The sequence below is a fragment of the Mesoplodon densirostris genome, chromosome 12 (genome assembly GCF_025265405.1).
Source record: "Mesoplodon densirostris isolate mMesDen1 chromosome 12, mMesDen1 primary haplotype, whole genome shotgun sequence".
Taxonomy (NCBI): domain Eukaryota; kingdom Metazoa; phylum Chordata; class Mammalia; order Artiodactyla; family Ziphiidae; genus Mesoplodon; species Mesoplodon densirostris.
Window position 1 is genome coordinate 98803012 of NC_082672.1, and position 18714 is coordinate 98821725.

The following is an 18714-nucleotide window of genomic DNA, read 5'->3' on the forward strand; positions in this document are numbered from 1 at the left end:
TGTTTAAGAGGGAAGATGGTCTCTAATTATGGTTTAGACATTAGCTGATTTTTGAACGTCAGCAACAACACATCCCTCCCTGAAACCATGTTTTGAGATTTCTTTAAATTATTAGACATTATTTAGAACAGGAATATATTGACATAAAACATGTACATGCAATACAGAAAATTCCTGTATCCTATCACTCCAGTTTCAGCTATTAATAATATATAGCATAGGTGAAGTACATTTGTTACAATTAGTGAAACAATGTAAGTATATTTTTACTAATGAAAAGTCCATAGTTCACCTCAGAGTCACACCTTGTGTTGTTATATTCAATGATATTTGAAATATGTACAATATTATTTGTCACCATTATGGTGTCATACAGAAATGTGTACACGAATGTTCATAGTCGCATTATTCTTAGTAGCCAAAAGATAGAAACCATCCAAAGTCCATGAGGTGATGAATGGATAAATAAAATGTGATATATACACAGAATGGAATAATTTTCAACCATAAAAAGGAATTAAAGATTGACTTATGCTACAAAATGAATGATCCAAATAATATAAAAAATATATTATTGTTAGTGAAATAAGGCAGGCGCAGAAAGACAAATATTATATGATTCCACTTGTATGAGGTACCTAGAGTAGGCAAACTCACAGACACCGGAAGTAGAAATTACCAAGGTCAGGAGGCAGGAGTAAGGTGGATTATGATTTAATGGGTACAGAGGTTACGTTGAAATGATGAAAAAGATTAAGATGTAGATTGTGTTGATGGGTACACAGCATTGTGAAAGTAAGAAATGCTAGTGAACTGTATACTTCAAAATTATGAAAAGCATAAATATGTATATTTCATCACAATAAAATAAGTCAAAAATCCAACAGAATGGACGATGAATGAAGGAACATCATATTTGATTAGAAGGAAGCTGAAAGAGTCTTGTAACATTTCAAGAAGAAGGGGGATTTGGAGGGACTTTGAAATGGGCAGAGGGGCCGTGGGACTCTATACTGAAACATAGTGCAATGTTAGTGTTTAAGCTTTTTCAGACTGACACTTTCAAATTGATTAGGTTCCCTACAGCTAGAAAGCTAAAGGTTCTCTTCCTCATTTCTGAAATGTTCCTCCCCTTTGCCTTCCTCCACCCACCAGGGAGGTTTGTCCAACAGCACCTCAGTCCACACTCAGTAACCACCTGCATCCATACACTCCCACCCTGTGTCCACATTAACGAGGCTCTCTGAGTAATTCCTGAGCAGCATCACCAGTGTCCTGACACTTACTCTGTGTCCTCCTAGAGCCCCCTGAGGACCTGTTGGAGAAACTGCCCCATGTGAGGACAATCAAAGGGGCTCCTGCTACCTCCAGGGTAAGCTCCCCTTATTTATCAGAGATTAAAAGTTTGCTTCATTTCTTTCTTTTCCAATTGATTTCAGATCTGAAGATCTACAATGTTCAAGACAGCTGATGTATACAATTTTGCTTGGTTGGATGAATGCTGAGTGAAGGTCTTTCCCAACAGATAACTCATTCAAAAGGCCATTTAAAAAATGGCAACACCAGTTAGAAACTGTAGAGTCAGACACACTCTCCTCAGCAGAAAATTTCCCTCCTTGAAATAGACTTTTGTATTTGCTCCTCAAAGTGGACCTGAGAGATCTTCCAGGCAAAGCTCCAGCCTTTCCCACAGCTGTCTTCTCTGGTTTCTTTTGGGGCCATTGACTCAACAACCGTTTCCCATTTGGTTTTCTGAGGACAAAAAAAGAGACGAAATACCTGTGTCCACAGAGCACAGGATGCTGAGATCCTTACACTGTTTTCTCTTCTCTAATCACAGGTGGATTGGACAGCAAACAAAAACGGTATGTATTCAGAGTTCACCCCTGTGCTGAGGAACAATCTAGATGATGAAGAAGGTGGGACTCTCTTGCTGGCTTTGCTTGGAGAGACACCCTGATTCAGGGTCCCTACAGGGATGAGGGCTGGGGGTGTAGAGCTAGAGAGTGATATCCCAGTAAAGAGCCATGCCCAAGTTCTATGGTCTCGGAAGTAACTGCATGATTTCGATGATGTGGGTTTGTGTGTATCAGGGTTGGGGTGGGGTCCATGTGTCTATGTGGTTGGGGTCTATGTGGTGTGATTGTGAAACTGCATGCGTGAGCGTGTGTGTGTGTTTCCTGAGGAGATATTTCCCTCTTACACAGCACAATTCACCTGTCAACAAAGCTCATCACCACTGCACACTGTCCGTACACTACCTTGTTCTTCCCTCAACACAGCTGTTGCCCAGATTTGGTTAATATTCCTTTTCCTCAGAAGGAGATGGTGCAGAGATAAATGTTCTCAGCTCTTGACCTCCTAAGTGGAAAAGCCAAACTGAGAACCCAGGGGTGGGTCCCAATGTGGGTGCTCTGGATCCCTGACCTGCACTTACCACTCAGCCAAGGGATCCTCAGTCATGGAGCAAGGGAGTCCCTGCATCCGTATCCTTGGCTGGAAGTCCTCGCATCTCCAAAGGTCCAGACCTTGCCCATCAGGTGGCATTAGCGGTCACAGAATCCAGGGCAGCTATGGGTGGGCTTATCAGTTGACTTTGGCACAGTCATTAATGTGAAATTCACCTCAGGACCTGCATTCTCCTGGTCAGCTCACAGATTCTGAGAGGTGTGAGACCCCATGTATACAGTACAGGTCATATCTGTCAGTGCTGGTGTCATTGCTTAAACAAGGCCAAAAGCAGATAAGAATCAGGGAGCTATTTTATTGTATTGGATAACATTACCATAAGCCGTAGAATTGGTCAGTTCCTTTAGCCCACACCCAAGGACTCAAAGTGGAACCTGACTGTTAGCCTGTACACTTCTCCTGCACAGCTGGGTTAGAGACAGGCTGTGCTCAGTCCGGGCTCCCTCTTCATAACGAAGTGTCCCACTTATGGAACAGCTCCCTAGAGTATGGACAGCCCCTGACTCAGTGGGCATACGTACATTGTATAGAAAACAAAGACTGGGAGAAAAATATGATATGATTGATAGTGGCTGTATCTAAATGGTAGAACTTCAGCTTGGTCAAATCTTGTGTATTTGATTTTCTTTAAGACAAGTGATTAGTGAATAAATATAGCATATTTTGTCTAGGATTGAATTCAGTCCTTTAATGGAGGTTGCTGTTAATCAGGTATAAAATATCATACAACAGAAGACATGATAAATGCAGTAGCTGGCATTGTGGATGCTGGGGAAAGAGTGATCTGGGAAAAATCAAGCGACAGTGGCAATTTAGCAGGAGCTCCAAAGAGGCAGGATGGGTCATGGGTCTGTGTCATTGAAACAGAGCATGCATTTTAGTGTTTACCATTTTTTAGATCGACCCTTCCCTTCTGATGAGATTCCCCTTAGCTAGAAAGCCAAAGCTCTGTTTTCACTTCCTTCCTCTTGTCCTTTGCCTTCCTTCATCCCCCAAACAGGATGGCCCAACACCAGCTCAGCCCACACTTACTAACCTCCCACATCCATACACACCACCCCCTGTCCTCATCGAGAGGAAAGCCCCTGAGTAATTCCTGAGCCGCATCACCAGTGTCCTGACAGTTACTCTGTGTCCCTCCAGCTCTCCCTGAGGATGTGGCGGATGACCTGCACCGTGATAGGACAGAGGAAAAGCCTCCGTGGATCCCCACGGTAAGGTGGATTTTTTCTGGTCTGAGATAGAAATATTGCTTTCTTTCTCTTTCAATAGAATTAAGTTATGAACATTTGAGGGTATTCCTTCCAGATACATACAATTCCCTTGGTTGGGAGAATGTGGAGTGAGAGTCTATGACCAACTCATGATGCCTGATTCCACAGGACATTACAATTGACAGCATCCATTACAGCCTGTAGAGTACGGAGCTCTCTCTCCTGCATCGATTTTTCTTCTAGGAAAATAATTCTGTAATTTCCAACCTAAATGGACTTGGAAGTTCCATCCTCCCAGCCAAGTTCTTGCCTTTCAGCCTGAGTAGGTTTGCTCTGATAACCCTTGCTGGGTTCCCTGGACCACTGTTTCTTATCAGGTTTTCTACTGTCAGCAAATGAACAAAAGACCTGAGCATCACTGTGATCTCATCCTCATAGTGTTTTCTCTTCTGTAATTGCAGGTGGCCTTCCCAGAAGGTGAAAACGGTATGTATTCTGGAATCAGTCACCTGGGGAGGAAGAACGTTGAAGATGAGAAAGTGGGACATTCTTGCTGGTTTTAGTGTAGAGGGCAAACTGATTCCAAATTTGTGCTGGGAATGAGAGTAGGGGTCCTGGTGATAGAAAGTGATTTACAAGTAACGTGACCAATTACTATAGTCCCAGGAAGAAGCTGTATTACGGTTAGGTGGTGTAGGTTTGTGTGCATGAGACTGGGTGTGTCTGTATGTGAAATGAGTGGTATGATTCTGTGTGTGTATGTGAACTTTTTGTGTTGTGTTTCCCTTGATTTATGTTCCCCTAAACATCACTGTTACTGGTGCCAACTTTCTAGAAAATATTCCCATCACCACTGCATCATGAATGGGTATGGATATAAAAGTAAATAAACTGTACACTTTCAATGTGTGCATTGATTTTATACCAAGTGAGCCTCATTTAACCTGGAAAACAAATCCTATCACCACCCAGGCAAATGTTTACTGGATTCTTTTTTTTTTCTTTTGGCTGTGTTGTGTCTTCTTTGCCCTGTGCGGCCTTCTCATTTCGGTGGCTTCTGTTGTTCCAGAGCGTGGGCTCTAGGTGCATGGGCTTCAATAGTTGTGGCACCTGGGCTCAGTAGTTGTGACTTGCGGGCTCTAGAGCACAGGCTTAGTAGTTGTGGTGCACGGACTTAGTTGCTCCATGGCTGGATTCTTAATGAACAAAAGTGGGTTTCAGCATGCCTCCTACTGGGTCAATTGCAACTTCATTTAATAAGAAATCTCATCTCTTAGTAGGTCTCATAGCATTCTGAATGGTTATGATACATCTCTCTGCCACTTCCCTCATTCTAACTGTTTCCTATTAGAGCCTCGGGATGAGTCCTCCCCCCTTACCTGAAGCACCTAGTGCTAGGCAGGCCTCCTTCCTTTTGCAGGGAGCCCATGCTTGTACCCACATGCCACACCCAGTTCTGGAGGAGTCCGAGAAAGAAGGAGCCTCCAGGAGTAGATGGAGGAAATTCACTCCACCTTTCTCCTTTGAGGCTAATATTCACTATCAGATTCTGTGCTAAGGAAAGGAAATGTCCTTCTCCTGCGGAAAGTCTGTCTTCCATCACTTGTGCCGGCCCTGTTTCTGTGTGCTGGGCAAGGAACACTGCATACAGTGAAGACAGAACCAAGAGATCTACCCCAGGGATTGAGCTCAGGGTAGGCACTGGCTCTGTCTGTCCTGTCCGTGATCCATCATTCATCATGGTTGTGACTCTTGGACAGTCACTTATCTCTCTAAATTTCCACACCCTCCACCATAACATATGGGTTACAGCCCCCACTTTGCCCTCCCCTTCACCCCCAACAGGGCTGGGTGTCAGACATGATAATGGATATTCTACATGAGCTGTAAAGCATTGTTCCCATGAAAAAGCTGAAGAGTAAGCTTGAATCCCCCTTTACTTGGAGCCGTCAAATCCCTTCTCTCCCTCCAACAGCTACAAAATATCCAGCTTCTTCTTGCCATCATTCAGGATTGAACACTTATAGAGCATTTGTGAAGCACCAGTCCTTTATTTTTCAAACATTTTACCTGTATTCAATCATTTTTGGCCACATGACATAATGCTAAATGTAGGCCATGTTAACATTTCTACATCTCAGAACAGGGAACTGAGGCAAAGAGGGATCTACATATCTTTCCCAAGTACATGCTTCTTCTAAACGGGATTTGAATCCAGTCCATCAGTCATGGTCCCAATGGTTTGCTGAGTTTCTAGACATTCTCAGTTAAATAAAGATATTTGCCCACAAAACCTGTCTCTTGGGTGTTTTCACTGCATACCAAACTGCAAGATCTTCCTAAGTCCAACTTTGATTCAGGAGGTTCTACTGGGCCGCTGGTGAGGAAAGGGACCAAAGGATTGAACTGTGAATAAATTATTGCTAATTTCCCCATGGTCTTCTGCCAGCAAGATGTCAATAGTTGTCTCTATTGTAATGCATTTCCCAGGATGCTGCTCCCAGATTGTGAGAAGAAGAAACACTCATCAGAGGTCAAGAATATCAACCCCAGGCTGGCTGAAAAAGATCCGCATCCGGCCACATTTTAGGATGCACCCTATAAATGACCCAGCTGAAGGTACTGTGGAAAATGTCTCATTCGGTTCACTCAAGAATAATTATTCTAGTTGATTCAGTGCCTCATATTGAAGAAAAAGCTATGAAATATTAAGCAGTATTCTTCTTTTATTCCATGTGTTCAAATTGAAACTTACTAAGCCAGCTGGTACTGTTTTAACCATGGAAGTAAACATGCATTTATTTATATATATATATATATATATATATATATATATATATATATTTATTGAATTTTATTTTTTTTATTAGTTTCTGCTTTATAACAAAGTGAATCAGTCATACATATACATCTGTTCCCACATCCCTTCCCTCATGCATCTCCCTCCCTCCCACCCTCCCCATCCCACCCCTCCAGGCGGTCACAAAGCACCGAGCTGTTCTCCCTGTGCTCTGCAGCATGCATTTAAAATTCAACATTTGGTTCATGTTTAAGAGGGAAGATGGTCTCTAGTTATGGTTTAGACATTAGCTGATTTTTGAACATCAGCAACAACACATCCCTCCCTGAAACCATGTTTTGAGATTTCTTTAAATTATTAGACATTATTTAGAACAGGAATATATTGACATAAAACATGTACATGCAATACAGAAAATTCCTGTATCCTATCACTCCAGTTTCAGCTATTAATAATATATAGCATAGGTGAAGTACATTTGTTACAATTAGTGAAACAATGTAAGTATATTTTTACTAATGAAAAGTCCATAGTTCACCTCAGAGTCACACCTTGTGTTGTTATATTCAATGATATTTGAAATATGTACAATATTATTTGTCACCATTATGGTGCCATACAGAAATGTGTACACGAATGTTCATAGTCACATTATTCTTAGTAGCCAAAAGATAGAAACCATCCAAAGTCCATGAGGTGATGAATGGATAAATAAAATGTGATATATACACAGAATGGAATAATATTCAACCATAAAAAGGAATTAAAGATTGACTTATGCTACAAAATGAATGATCCAAATAATATAAAAAATATATTATTGTTAGTGAAATAAGGCAGGCGCAGAAAGACAAATATTATATGATTCCACTTGTATGAGGTACCTAGTGTAGGCAAACTCACAGACACCGGAAGTAGAAATTACCAAGGTCAGGAGGCAGGAGTAAGGTGGATTATGATTTAATGGGTACAGAGGTTACGTTGAAATGATGAAAAAGATTAAGATGTAGATTGTGTTGATGGGTACACAGCATTGTGAAAGTAAGAAATGCTAGTGAACTGTATACTTCAAAATTATGAAAAGCATAAATATGTGTATTTCATCACAATAATAAGTCAAAAATCCAACAGAATGGACGATGAATGAAGGAACAACATATTTGATTAGAAGGAAGCTGAAAGAGTCTTGTAACATTTCAAGAAGAAGGGGGATTTGGAGGGACTTTGAAATGGGCAGAGGGGCCGTGGGACTCTATACTGAAACATAGTGCAATGTTAGTGTTTAAGCTTTTTCAGACTGACACTTTCAAATTGATTAGGTTCCCTACAGCTAGAAAGCTAAAGGTTCTCTTCCTCATTTCTGAAATGTTCCTCCCCTTTGCCTTCCTCCACCCACCAGGGAGGTTTGTCCAACAGCACCTCAGTCCACACTCAGTAACCACCTGCCTCCATACACTCCCACCCTGTGTCCACATTAACGAGGCTCTCTGAGTAATTCCTGAGCAGCATCACCAGTGTCCTGACACTTACTCTGTGTCCTCCTAGAGCCCCCTGAGGACCTGTTGGAGAAACTGCCCCATGTGAGGACAATCAAAGGGGCTCCTGCTACCTCCAGGGTAAGCTCCCCTTATTTATCAGAGATTAAAAGTTTGCTTCATTTCTTTCTTTTCCAATTGATTTCAGATCTGAAGATCTACAATGTTCAAGACAGCTGATGTATACAATTTTGCTTGGTTGGATGAATGCTGAGTGAAGGTCTTTCCCAACAGATAACTCATTCAAAAGGCCATTTAAAAAATGGCAACACCAGTTAGAAACTGTAGAGTCAGACACACTCTCCTCAGCAGAAAATTTCCCTCCTTGAAATAGACTTTTGTATTTGCTCCTCAAAGTGGACCTGAGAGATCTTCCAGGCAAAGCTCCAGCCTTTCCCACAGCTGTCTTCTCTGGTTTCTTTTGGGGCCATTGACTCAACAACCATTTCCCATTTGGTTTTCTGAGGACAAAAAAAGAGATGAAATACCTGTGTCCACAGAGCACAGGATGCTGAGATCCTTACACTGTTTTCTCTTCTCTAATCACAGGTGGATTGGACAGCAAACAAAACCGGTATGTATTCAGAGTTCACCCCTGTGCTGAGGAACAATCTAGATGATGAAGAAGGTGGGACTCTCTTGCTGGCTTTGCTTGGAGAGACACCCTGATTCAGGGTCCCTCCAGGGATGAGGGCTGGGGGTGTAGAGCTAGAGAGTGATTTCCCAGTAAAGAGCCATGCCCAAGTTCTATGGTCTTGGAAGTAACTGCATCATTTAGATGATGTGGGTTTGTGTGTATCAGGGTTGGGGTGGGGTCCATGTGTCTATGTGGTTGTGGTCTATGTGGTGTGATTGTGAACCTGCATGCGTGAGCGTGTGTGTGTTTCCTGAGGAGATATTTCCCTCTTACACAGCACAATTCACCTGTCAACAAAGCTCATCACCACTGCACACTGTCTGTACACTACCTTGTTCTTCCCTCAACACAGCTGTTGCCCAGATTTGGTTAATATTCCTTTTCCTCAGAAGGAGATGGTGCAGAGATAAATGTTCTCAGCTCTTGACCTCCTAAGTGGAAAAGCCAAACTGAGAACCCAGGGGTGGGTCCCAATGTGGGTGCTCTGGATCCCTGACCTGCACTTACCACTCAGCCAAGGGATTCTCAGTCATGGAGCAAGGGAGTCCCTGCATCCGTATCCTTGGCTGGAAGTCCTCGCATCTCCAAAGGTCCAGACCTTGCCCATCAGGTGGCATTAGTGGTCACAGAATCCAGGGCAGCTATGGGTGGGCTTATCAGTTGACTTTGGCACAGTCATTAATGTGAAATTCACCTCAGGACCTGCATTCTCCTGGTCAGCTCACAGATTCTGAGAGGTGTGAGACCCCATGTATACAGTACAGGTCATATCTGTCAGTGCTGGTGTCATTGCTTAAACAAGGCCAAAAGCAGATAAGAATCAGGGAGCTATTTTATTGTATTGGATAACATTACCATAAGCCGTAGAATTGGTCAGTTCCTTTAGCCCACACCCAAGGACTCAAAGTGGAACCTGACTGTTAGCCTGTACACTTCTCCTGCACAGCTGGGTTAGAGATAGGCTGTGCTCAGTCCGGGCTCCCTCTTCATAACGAAGTGTCCCACTTATGGAACAGCTCCCTAGAGTATGGACAGCCCCTGACTCAGTGGGCATACGTACATTGTATAGAAAACAAAGACTGGGAGAAAAATATGATACGATTGATAGTGGCTGTATCTAAATGGTAGGACTTCAGTTTGGTCAAATCTTGTGTATTTGATTTTCTTTAAGACAAGTGATTAGTGAATAAATATAGCATATTTCGTCTAGGATTGAATTCAGTCCTTTAATGGAGGTTGCTGTTAATCAAGTATAAAATATCATACAACAGAAGACATGATAAATGCAGTAGCTGGCATTGTGGATGCTGGGGAAAGAGTGATCTGGGAAAAATCAAGCGACAGTGGCAATTTAGCAGGAGCTCCAAAGAGGCAGGATGGGTCATGGGTCTGTGTCATTGAAACAGAGCATGCATTTTAGTGTTTACCATTTTTTAGATCGACCCTTCCCTTCTGATGAGATTCCCCTTAGCTAGAAAGCCAAAGCTCTGTTTTCACTTCCTTCCTCTTGTCCTTTGCCTTCCTTCATCCCCCAAACAGGATGGCCCAACACCAGCTCAGCCCACACTTACTAACCTCCCACATCCATACACACCACCCCCTGTCCTCATCGAGAGGAAAGCCCCTGAGTAATTCCTGAGCCGCATCACCAGTGTCCTGACAGTTACTCTGTGTCCCTCCAGCTCTCCCTGAGGATGTGGCGGATGACCTGCACCGTGATAGGACAGAGGAAAAGCCTCCGTGGATCCCCACGGTAAGCTGGATTTTTTCTGGTCTGAGATAGAAATATTGCTTTCTTTCTCTTTCAATAGAATTAAGTTATGAATATTTGAGGGTATTCCTTCCAGATACATACAATTCCCTTGGTTGGGAGAATGTGGAGTGAGAGTCTATGACCAACTCATGATGCCTGATTCCACAGGACATTACAATTGACAGCATCCATTACAGCCTGTAGAGTACGGAGCTCTCTCTCCTGCATCGATTTTTCTTCTAGGAAAATAATTCTGTAATTTCCAACCTAAATGGACTTGGAAGTTCCATCCTCCCAGCCAAGTTCTTGCCTTTCAGCCTGAGTAGGTTTGCTCTGATAACCCTTGCTGGGTTCCCTGGACCACTGTTTCTTATCAGGTTTTCTACTGTCAGCAAATGAACAAAAGACCTGAGCATCACTGTGATCTCATCCTCATAGTGTTTTCTCTTCTGTAATTGCAGGTGGCCTTCCCAGAAGGTGAAAACGGTATGTATTCTGGAATCAGTCACCTGGGGAGGAAGAACGTTGAAGATGAGAAAGTGGGACATTCTTGCTGGTTTTAGTGTAGAGGGCAAACTGATTCCAAATTTGTGCTGGGAATGAGAGTAGGGGTCCTGGTGATAGAAAGTGATTTACAAGTAACGTGACCAATTACTATAGTCCCAGGAAGAAGCTGTATTACGGTTAGGTGGTGTAGGTTTGTGTGCATGAGACTGGGTGTGTCTGTATGTGAAATGAGTGGTATGATTCTGTGTGTGTATGTGAACTTTTTGTGTTGTGTTTCCCTTGATTTATGTTCCCCTAAACATCACTGTTACTGGTGCCAACTTTCTAGAAAATATTCCCATCACCACTGCATCATGAATGGGTATGGATATAAAAGTAAATAAACTGTACACTTTCAATGTGTGCATTGATTTTATACCAAGTGAGCCTCATTTAACCTGGAAAACAAATCCTATCACCACCCAGGCAAATGTTTACTGGATTCTTTTTTTTTTCTTTTGGCTGTGTTGTGTCTTCTTTGCCCTGTGCGGCCTTCTCATTTCGGTGGCTTCTGTTGTTCCAGAGCGTGGGCTCTAGGTGCATGGGCTTCAATAGTTGTGGCACCTGGGCTCAGTAGTTGTGACTTGCGGGCTCTAGAGCACAGGCTTAGTAGTTGTGGTGCACGGACTTAGTTGCTCCATGGCTGGATTCTTAATGAACAAAAGTGGGTTTCAGCATGCCTCCTACTGGGTCAATTGCAACTTCATTTAATAAGAAATCTCATCTCTTAGTAGGTCTCATAGCATTCTGAATGGTTATGATACATCTCTCTGCCACTTCCCTCATTCTAACTGTTTCCTATTAGAGCCTCGGGATGAGTCCTCCCCCCTTACCTGAAGCACCTAGTGCTAGGCAGGCCTCCTTCCTTTTGCAGGGAGCCCATGCTTGTACCCACATGCCACACCCAGTTCTGGAGGAGTCCGAGAAAGAAGGAGCCTCCAGGAGTAGATGGAGGAAATTCACTCCACCTTTCTCCTTTGAGGCTAATATTCACTATCAGATTCTGTGCTAAGGAAAGGAAATGTCCTTCTCCTGCGGAAAGTCTGTCTTCCATCACTTGTGCCGGCCCTGTTTCTGTGTGCTGGGCAAGGAACACTGCATACAGTGAAGACAGAACCAAGAGATCTACCCCAGGGATTGAGCTCAGGGTAGGCACTGGCTCTGTCTGTCCTGTCCGTGATCCATCATTCATCATGGTTGTGACTCTTGGACAGTCACTTATCTCTCTAAATTTCCACACCCTCCACCATAACATATGGGTTACAGCCCCCACTTTGCCCTCCCCTTCACCCCCAACAGGGCTGGGTGTCAGACATGATAATGGATATTCTACATGAGCTGTAAAGCATTGTTCCCATGAAAAAGCTGAAGAGTAAGCTTGAATCCCCCTTTACTTGGAGCCGTCAAATCCCTTCTCTCCCTCCAACAGCTACAAAATATCCAGCTTCTTCTTGCCATCATTCAGGATTGAAAACTTATAGAGCATTTGTGAAGCACCAGTCCTTTATTTTTCAAACATTTTACCTGTATTCAATCATTTTTGGCCACATGACATAATGCTAAATGTAGGCCATGTTAACATTTCTACATCTCAGAACAGGGAACTGAGGCAAAGAGGGATCTACATATCTTTCCCAAGTACATGCTTCTTCTAAACGGGATTTGAATCCAGTCCATCAGTCATGGTCCCAATGGTTTGCTGAGTTTCTAGACATTCTCAGTTAAATAAAGATATTTGCCCACAAAACCTGTCTCTTGGGTGTTTTCACTGCATACCAAACTGCAAGATCTTCCTAAGTCCAACTTTGATTCAGGAGGTTCTACTGGGCCGCTGGTGAGGAAAGGGACCAAAGGATTGAACTGTGAATAAATTATTGCTAATTTCCCCATGGTCTTCTGCCAGCAAGATGTCAATAGTTGTCTCTATTGTAATGCATTTCCCAGGATGCTGCTCCCAGATTGTGAGAAGAAGAAACACTCATCAGAGGTCAAGAATATCAACCCCAGGCTGGCTGAAAAAGATCCGCATCCGGCCACATTTTAGGATGCACCCTATAAATGACCCAGCTGAAGGTACTGTGGAAAATGTCTCATTCGGTTCACTCAAGAATAATTATTCTAGTTGATTCAGTGCCTCATATTGAAGAAAAAGCTATGAAATATTAAGCAGTATTCTTCTTTTATTCCATGTGTTCAAATTGAAACTTACTAAGCCAGCTGGTACTGTTTTAACCATGGAAGTAAACATGCATTTATTTATATATATATATATATATATATATATATATATATATATATTTATTGAATTTTATTTTTTTTATTAGTTTCTGCTTTATAACAAAGTGAATCAGTCATACATATACATCTGTTCCCACATCCCTTCCCTCATGCATCTCCCTCCCTCCCACCCTCCCCATCCCACCCCTCCAGGCGGTCACAAAGCACCGAGCTGTTCTCCCTGTGCTCTGCAGCATGCATTTAAAATTCAACATTTGGTTCATGTTTAAGAGGGAAGATGGTCTCTAGTTATGGTTTAGACATTAGCTGATTTTTGAACATCAGCAACAACACATCCCTCCCTGAAACCATGTTTTGAGATTTCTTTAAATTATTAGACATTATTTAGAACAGGAATATATTGACATAAAACATGTACATGCAATACAGAAAATTCCTGTATCCTATCACTCCAGTTTCAGCTATTAATAATATATAGCATAGGTGAAGTACATTTGTTACAATTAGTGAAACAATGTAAGTATATTTTTACTAATGAAAAGTCCATAGTTCACCTCAGAGTCACACCTTGTGTTGTTATATTCAATGATATTTGAAATATGTACAATATTATTTGTCACCATTATGGTGCCATACAGAAATGTGTACACGAATGTTCATAGTCACATTATTCTTAGTAGCCAAAAGATAGAAACCATCCAAAGTCCATGAGGTGATGAATGGATAAATAAAATGTGATATATACACAGAATGGAATAATATTCAACCATAAAAAGGAATTAAAGATTGACTTATGCTACAAAATGAATGATCCAAATAATATAAAAAATATATTATTGTTAGTGAAATAAGGCAGGCGCAGAAAGACAAATATTATATGATTCCACTTGTATGAGGTACCTAGTGTAGGCAAACTCACAGACACCGGAAGTAGAAATTACCAAGGTCAGGAGGCAGGAGTAAGGTGGATTATGATTTAATGGGTACAGAGGTTACGTTGAAATGATGAAAAAGATTAAGATGTAGATTGTGTTGATGGGTACACAGCATTGTGAAAGTAAGAAATGCTAGTGAACTGTATACTTCAAAATTATGAAAAGCATAAATATGTGTATTTCATCACAATAATAAGTCAAAAATCCAACAGAATGGACGATGAATGAAGGAACAACATATTTGATTAGAAGGAAGCTGAAAGAGTCTTGTAACATTTCAAGAAGAAGGGGGATTTGGAGGGACTTTGAAATGGGCAGAGGGGCCGTGGGACTCTATACTGAAACATAGTGCAATGTTAGTGTTTAAGCTTTTTCAGACTGACACTTTCAAATTGATTAGGTTCCCTACAGCTAGAAAGCTAAAGGTTCTCTTCCTCATTTCTGAAATGTTCCTCCCCTTTGCCTTCCTCCACCCACCAGGGAGGTTTGTCCAACAGCACCTCAGTCCACACTCAGTAACCACCTGCCTCCATACACTCCCACCCTGTGTCCACATTAACGAGGCTCTCTGAGTAATTCCTGAGCAGCATCACCAGTGTCCTGACACTTACTCTGTGTCCTCCTAGAGCCCCCTGAGGACCTGTTGGAGAAACTGCCCCATGTGAGGACAATCAAAGGGGCTCCTGCTACCTCCAGGGTAAGCTCCCCTTATTTATCAGAGATTAAAAGTTTGCTTCATTTCTTTCTTTTCCAATTGATTTCAGATCTGAAGATCTACAATGTTCAAGACAGCTGATGTATACAATTTTGCTTGGTTGGATGAATGCTGAGTGAAGGTCTTTCCCAACAGATAACTCATTCAAAAGGCCATTTAAAAAATGGCAACACCAGTTAGAAACTGTAGAGTCAGACACACTCTCCTCAGCAGAAAATTTCCCTCCTTGAAATAGACTTTTGTATTTGCTCCTCAAAGTGGACCTGAGAGATCTTCCAGGCAAAGCTCCAGCCTTTCCCACAGCTGTCTTCTCTGGTTTCTTTTGGGGCCATTGACTCAACAACCATTTCCCATTTGGTTTTCTGAGGACAAAAAAAGAGATGAAATACCTGTGTCCACAGAGCACAGGATGCTGAGATCCTTACACTGTTTTCTCTTCTCTAATCACAGGTGGATTGGACAGCAAACAAAACCGGTATGTATTCAGAGTTCACCCCTGTGCTGAGGAACAATCTAGATGATGAAGAAGGTGGGACTCTCTTGCTGGCTTTGCTTGGAGAGACACCCTGATTCAGGGTCCCTCCAGGGATGAGGGCTGGGGGTGTAGAGCTAGAGAGTGATTTCCCAGTAAAGAGCCATGCCCAAGTTCTATGGTCTTGGAAGTAACTGCATCATTTAGATGATGTGGGTTTGTGTGTATCAGGGTTGGGGTGGGGTCCATGTGTCTATGTGGTTGTGGTCTATGTGGTGTGATTGTGAACCTGCATGCGTGAGCGTGTGTGTGTTTCCTGAGGAGATATTTCCCTCTTACACAGCACAATTCACCTGTCAACAAAGCTCATCACCACTGCACACTGTCTGTACACTACCTTGTTCTTCCCTCAACACAGCTGTTGCCCAGATTTGGTTAATATTCCTTTTCCTCAGAAGGAGATGGTGCAGAGATAAATGTTCTCAGCTCTTGACCTCCTAAGTGGAAAAGCCAAACTGAGAACCCAGGGGTGGGTCCCAATGTGGGTGCTCTGGATCCCTGACCTGCACTTACCACTCAGCCAAGGGATTCTCAGTCATGGAGCAAGGGAGTCCCTGCATCCGTATCCTTGGCTGGAAGTCCTCGCATCTCCAAAGGTCCAGACCTTGCCCATCAGGTGGCATTAGTGGTCACAGAATCCAGGGCAGCTATGGGTGGGCTTATCAGTTGACTTTGGCACAGTCATTAATGTGAAATTCACCTCAGGACCTGCATTCTCCTGGTCAGCTCACAGATTCTGAGAGGTGTGAGACCCCATGTATACAGTACAGGTCATATCTGTCAGTGCTGGTGTCATTGCTTAAACAAGGCCAAAAGCAGATAAGAATCAGGGAGCTATTTTATTGTATTGGATAACATTACCATAAGCCGTAGAATTGGTCAGTTCCTTTAGCCCACACCCAAGGACTCAAAGTGGAACCTGACTGTTAGCCTGTACACTTCTCCTGCACAGCTGGGTTAGAGATAGGCTGTGCTCAGTCCGGGCTCCCTCTTCATAACGAAGTGTCCCACTTATGGAACAGCTCCCTAGAGTATGGACAGCCCCTGACTCAGTGGGCATACGTACATTGTATAGAAAACAAAGACTGGGAGAAAAATATGATACGATTGATAGTGGCTGTATCTAAATGGTAGGACTTCAGTTTGGTCAAATCTTGTGTATTTGATTTTCTTTAAGACAAGTGATTAGTGAATAAATATAGCATATTTCGTCTAGGATTGAATTCAGTCCTTTAATGGAGGTTGCTGTTAATCAAGTATAAAATATCATACAACAGAAGACATGATAAATGCAGTAGCTGGCATTGTGGATGCTGGGGAAAGAGTGATCTGGGAAAAATCAAGCGACAGTGGCAATTTAGCAGGAGCTCCAAAGAGGCAGGATGGGTCATGGGTCTGTGTCATTGAAACAGAGCATGCATTTTAGTGTTTACCATTTTTTAGATCGACCCTTCCCTTCTGATGAGATTCCCCTTAGCTAGAAAGCCAAAGCTCTGTTTTCACTTCCTTCCTCTTGTCCTTTGCCTTCCTTCATCCCCCAAAGAGGATGGCCCAACACCAGCTCAGCCCACACTTACTAACCTCCCACATCCATACACACCACCCCCTGTCCTCATCGAGAGGAAAGCCCCTGAGTAATTCCTGAGCCGCATCACCAGTGTCCTGACAGTTACTCTGTGTCCCTCCAGCTCTCCCTGAGGATGTGGCGGATGACCTGCACCGTGATAGGACAGAGGAAAAGCCTCCGTGGATCCCCACGGTAAGCTGGATTTTTTCTGGTCTGAGATAGAAATATTGCTTTCTTTCTCTTTCAATAGAATTAAGTTATGAATATTTGAGGGTATTCCTTCCAGATACATACAATTCCCTTGGTTGGGAGAATGTGGAGTGAGAGTCTATGACCAACTCATGATGCCTGATTCCACAGGACATTACAATTGACAGCATCCATTACAGCCTGTAGAGTACGGAGCTCTCTCTCCTGCATCGATTTTTCTTCTAGGAAAATAATTCTGTAATTTCCAACCTAAATGGACTTGGAAGTTCCATCCTCCCAGCCAAGTTCTTGCCTTTCAGCCTGAGTAGGTTTGCTCTGATAACCCTTGCTGGGTTCCCTGGACCACTGTTTCTTATCAGGTTTTCTACTGTCAGCAAATGAACAAAAGACCTGAGCATCACTGTGATCTCATCCTCATAGTGTTTTCTCTTCTGTAATTGCAGGTGGCCTTCCCAGAAGGTGAAAACGGTATGTATTCTGGAATCAGTCACCTGGGGAGGAAGAACGTTGAAGATGAGAAAGTGGGACATTCTTGCTGGTTTTAGTGTAGAGGGAAAACTGATTCCAAATTTGTGCTGGGAATGAGAGTAGGGGTCCTGGTGATAGAAAGTGATTTACAAGTAACGTGACCAATTACTATAGTCCCAGGAAGAAGCTGTATTACGGTTAGGTGGTGTAGGTTTGTGTGCATGAGACTGGGTGTGTCTGTATGTGAAATGAGTGGTATGATTCTGTGTGTGTATGTGAACTTTTTGTGTTGTGTTTCCCTTGATTTATGTTCCCCTAAACATCACTGTTACTGGTGCCAACTTTCTAGAAAATATTCCCATCACCACTGCATCATGAATGGGTATGGATATAAAAGTAAATAAACTGTACACTTTCAATGTGTGCATTGATTTTATACCAAGTGAGCCTCATTTAACCTGGAAAACAAATCCTATCACCACCCAGGCAAATGTTTACTGGATTCTTTTTTTTTTCTTTTGGCTGTGTTGTGTCTTCTTTGCCCTGTGCGGCCTTCTCATTTCGGTGGCTTCTGTTGTTCCAGAGCGTGGGCTCTAGGTGCATGGGCTTCAATAGTTGTGGCACCTGGGCTCAGTAGTTGTGACTTGCGGGCTCTAGAGCACAGGCTTAGTAGTTGTGGTGCACGGACTTAGTTGCTCCATGGCTGGATTCTTAATGAACAAAAGTGGGTTTCAGCATGCCTCCTACTGGGTCAATTGCAACTTCATTTAATAAGAAATCTCATCTCTTAGTAGGTCTCATAGCATTCTGAATGGTTATGATACATCTCTCTGCCACTTCCCTCATTCTAACTGTTTCCTATTAGAGCCTCGGGATGAGTCCTCCCCCCTTACCTGAAGCACCTAGTGCTAGGCAGGCCTCCTTCCTTTTGCAGGGAGCCCATGCTTGTACCCACATGCCACACCCAGTTCTGGAGGAGTCCGAGAAAGAAGGAGCCTCCAGGAGTAGATGGAGGAAATTCACTCCACCTTTCTCCTTTGAGGCTAATATTCACTATCAGATTCTGTGCTAAGGAAAGGAAATGTCCTTCTCCTG